This window comes from Oryzias melastigma, linkage group LG18 (assembly GCF_002922805.2).
Source record: "Oryzias melastigma strain HK-1 linkage group LG18, ASM292280v2, whole genome shotgun sequence".
NCBI lineage: Eukaryota > Metazoa > Chordata > Actinopteri > Beloniformes > Adrianichthyidae > Oryzias > Oryzias melastigma.
In genome coordinates, this window is record NC_050529.1 from 2,207,606 (window position 1) to 2,212,608 (window position 5,003).

Below are 5,003 nucleotides of genomic sequence, written 5' to 3' on the forward strand. Positions count from 1 at the left end.
AAAAAAAAAAAAAAAGATGAAGCAAAGCAACAACTTCTGTATCTCAAAGTGTTCGTTGTCAATATGCTTTGTCAATAAAACTTGAATTTAAAAAAAGTTACAGTTTTAAAAATTAGCATTGTGTATTTTTTGGCATTTATCAAGCTATTTTGGAGTTTAGCTAATATTTCAGCCATAAGCTACATGCTAGCTGTTTTGGCTAATTTAGGATTTTTTTTGTTAGTAATTCAGGCTGTTTTGGAGTTAGGCTGATTTAGGAAACCACAACAAGTTACTAAAAATATATAATTTATACTAGAGAATGGAATACGCCTGTGTTTTTATTGATTTACCTATTTTCATTGATTTTTATTTACCATCAAACAATCATTACAGTCATTAAGGATGACTTGTTATCTTACAACATCATTTAGTCTCTGAATTAAATCTATTCCAAACATGATGTTTCTCCAACAGTAGATCTCTCATCTTCCTGAGTCATTTCAAGCTCAATAATGTGATTTTTTTCCCCTCTGTTCCAGCAGATCAGTGGTTTCTTGACCAATGCTGCCCCCTTGTGACTCAACAAGGAAGCAGGTCTTACTGACTTTTATTGCAGTGTTAACTTGGAAACGACAAAAAATTGGTTTTGTGAAAAATTGTTAAATTACACTTACATTTTCATAGATTCCAATAGTAAAACATCTTAAAGATATGTTGATGAAACATGAACTTTAAATAAGTTTAAGTGACATCTGACCTACTGCAGTTCAAAGATCATTAATTTTGTTTAAAATGCTGCAGATTTGATTATTAGTTTAACATGTGACAAGTTTTGTTGAAAAATGTATACACTGATTTTTCTTTAACATTACATAATTGATAAACAACATAGTGAAAATGGGACATTTTCCCATGAAATGTAAGAGATTATCTGAAAATGTAACAATTACTGAGATTAATAAAGTTCTGAATATAGATATTTGTTTCCTAGCTTGTTGTCATAGTTGATATTTATGGTGAGTAATCAGTGTCTTCACATAGAGGAGGATCATTAATAATAATGTATAACTAACCCCATGAAGAGCTTCAAAGAAAACACACTGCTGCTTTAACAAACAGACACCTCAGCCTCATTGTGAGATCCCGACAACGATAAATAGAGAAATTCCCAGCAGACAGACACGTGGCTCCAAATGTAAAAATGTGTAATCCATATTTCTTTAGAAGAGGAAAGACAAACAAACGCACCACAGAGTGAACAAAACCATTGAGGCATAAAGCCCATCTGCAAACAGGAAGTTGGTTCCTCAGTAAAAAAACATAAACCAGATCAACCAAAGGTGAAGGAAATCCATCACACACAAAATAAAAGAGGAACCTCCACAAGAGCCTCACTCCTGAAACAAACAACATAAATAAATATAAGTGTATGACCATAAACACAACAGAAAATCATTTATTTGGCAAACAGGGTCATAGTTAAAACCCACAATGAAACTGTCATATCAGGTCTGTCAGAACTTTGAAACTGTAGGTCCTGAAGGGCCACCAAGTCATGATGATCATGACATAGTCTAGAAGTAAAAAGAAGATGTATGTAATAACATTCAGAAACAGATTCCAAAACCTGCCACTCGAGAGTATCACCTCATCAGTTTCAAATAGAAGCTATTAAGGGAGAGCGGGGTACGTTTTTACTGAAAGTGCCTTTAAAGCAAGAGAACTATTGTATTGTCCCCAAGTAAATAACGTATATGTAGTTCAAGATCCTGGAGACAATCACTCTGGATCTCAAATAAACTTTTGGAGAAACAAAAGTGCCATTGATATTATTATATATTATACTATTGATATACATTATGCCACACATCTAAAATCTCACAAATTACAATAAAGGGAAAAAAATCAATTGAAAATGTCGAAATGTCTCATTCTTAAAGATGAGAGAGGTCGTTTGCATTTCCCCACACGGCACTTTGCTGGCTGTGTCCACCAAATAAGGGATGGGCCAAACCGGTTTGGGCCAGATTTGAATGAAGCTTCACAGGTTGGAACACTGAAGAGCAGCCATGTCAGAAAGTCTCTAAAGTTCCTGCGTATTGTTTTTAAAAGCTCTTTTTGTTTGGAGTTGGTTCCTTTGAAAACCTGCAAACCGCGTGGATTGCTGAGATCACCTGCTTTCTGCCGAGAAGTTGGCTTCCCTAATGATGCGTTCAGGTAACAGTTTTTGCGGCTTTTTCAGCTCCGTCATTCCTCTTAAAACTCCACCTGCTGTTTCTCTGCAGCTGAAACTTCCTGATTCAGTTTGTACTGCAGTAAAAGTTACTTTTTGCTGTGATTTCTGCTCGAATTAAACTCAGTTTATCAAAATGCAGACTATTTCGTGGTAAAAAAAGAGAACAGACTATATTCTAGTGGAGAAAAGAAGCAGACTATTTCCAGATGGAGAAAGGGAGCGACAAATTTGGATAACTGGTTTGAAAGTGGATTATTGAGCAAAGGCAGGAAGTTATGCGTAAAAATTATTTTAATACAGAGATTGATAATACAGGACAGAAACATTCACAGCCGGTACTAATCAGAAGAGTGTTCTTATCAATTCAATAAATAATTTTAATAAATACGCTGATGCTGCTCCCCTGGAGACATGTATGCGTGTGTGTGAGTGGTGGTGGGGGGAGCACCCACTCCTGTTGGCAAAACAACCTCCCTTTTTATCCCTTAATATATGCATACAAATTTTCATATTACATTATTTAATGTTTTTTATTTTATTGTTTAAGTTATTAATCATTTCCTATTTATAACCCACATGCTTTGCTCTGTCTTGCAGGTTCTGGTCTTGGTCTTATCATAAATAATGGCTTCTAGAGATACCACTGGCGGTACTATTGGCCGTTTCATTAGCCACATCATTGGCCATATTGTTGGCCGTTTCATTAGACACACCACTATTTTGAATTCGAAGGCCATATTACTGGCCGTTTCAAAGGCCATACTACTGGAGGTTTCAAAGGCCATACCACTAGCGGTACAACTGGCCGTTTCAAAGGCCATACTACTGGCGGTACGATTGGCTGTTTCAAAGGCCATACCACCAGCGATACTATTGGCCGTTTCAAAGGCCATATCAACAGCGGTACAATTGACCATTTCAAAGGCCATACCACCGGCTGTACTATTGGCCATTTCAGAGGTCATGCAACTGGCTGTACATTTGGCTGTTTCAAAGGCCATACTACTGGCGGTACGATTGGCCGTTTCAAAGGCCATACTACTGGTGGTACGATTGGCCGTTTCAAAGGCCATATCACTGGTGGTACAATTGGTTGTTTCAAAGGCCATACTACTGGTGGTACGATTGGCCGTTTCAAAGGCCATACCACCGGCGGTACGATTAGCTGTTTCAAAGGCCACATCAATGGCGGTACGATTGGCCGTTTCAAAGGCCATACCACCGGCGGTACGATTGGCTGTTTCAAAGGCCATACCACCTGCGGTACAATTGGCCATTTCAAAGGTCATGCAACTGGCGGTACAATTGGCCATTTCAAAGGCCGTACTACTGGCGGCACGATTGGCTGTTTCAAAGGCCATACCAATGGCGGTACGATTGGCTGTTTTATTAGCCCATTCATTGCAGAAGCTTATGTCCATTTCATTAGGCCTATCATTGTAGATACCATTAACTGTGTCATTAGCCATATCATTGGAGATACTATGGGCCGTTTCGTCAGCAATATGATTGGCAATACCATTGGCCATCTCATTCGCGAAACTGTCGACCATTTCATTGGCCAATGGTCATGATGGTCATAATGGTGAGCTATAAATAAATTATCTTTTTTTTTTCCGGTCAAGAGCATTCATGTGTTCCAAGCTCTCTCCCGCTACAACAACTTTAGGCTATTATAATCTTGAAATATCACAGAATTTCTACATAAAAAGTAGTAATTCTGCATCATAGAGAGCTAACTATACCCCCAAAGAAAAATCAAGACTCATCTGAAGTTGCCGAGCTGTAAAAGGCATTCAAAGACCTCCACTGCTGGCCCTTGAAGCTAAACTAGCTCCTCTCACTGAACCTATGCAAGAAATCAGACATGAAAGATCAAGGAATGAACAACAAGACAATCGGTTTGACCTCCTGGAGAGAAGAGTGGACGACAAGCAAGAATGAATAAAGTAATTCTCACTGGAATTCATCCTAGGCCTCAGGCAGTTAAAGCTAGCGGAGCTCCTGGAGCCTCAGACAAGAGCGTGGAGAGTAAAATCAGAGCATTCCTCATGTCTAAAGGAATTTTCCTGGATCTAAGTTCCATTAACACCTGCTACACTCTTCCAAGAAGGAAGGAGTCAGATAAACCAGCGATCCTAATCCGGTTTGTGATTCAAAATCATAAGACAGCTCTGATGAAGCAAAGAAAAAACCTGAAGGTTACAGCATTTTATCTGAACCACCATTTCTCTAAAAGAATCGCAGAACTGGAAAAGCACTGGAGAATGCCGATGAAGAGCAAGGGGATAACCAGCACATGGATTTGAAATTCCAGGACCACTAGGTCCACCGGACACCAAGGTACTGATAATTAAAAGCATAAATAACTTTGAGAAGCGCTTGATCACAAACGTCTAACCAATTAAAAGGAGCAAAATAACAGACGAATATGATTTTCATGAAAACATGGCGCCTGCGTCCAGCACTAACTCTGAAAATCCACATTGACCCACATTCTCAGCAGAGAGTCCAGACGTCTACAGCTCAACTCACTTCGCTGTGATATCAGCTGAAGGCTGATGAACAAAGACTCCAGACACTCTAAACAATACAGTTCAAACCGAAAGGACTCCTGGGAATCTGCAGAAGAAAGAATATTCGACCTTGGACTCCTAAAGTGTGATTTATGTTTTAAAAAAATGACTTTCTAATGGAAATAATCGGCTCACACTTTTGATTGTTGACACCTTAATGACTTTACAATTAAAAATATTTTAAAGACTAATGAAAATGATCTGTACTT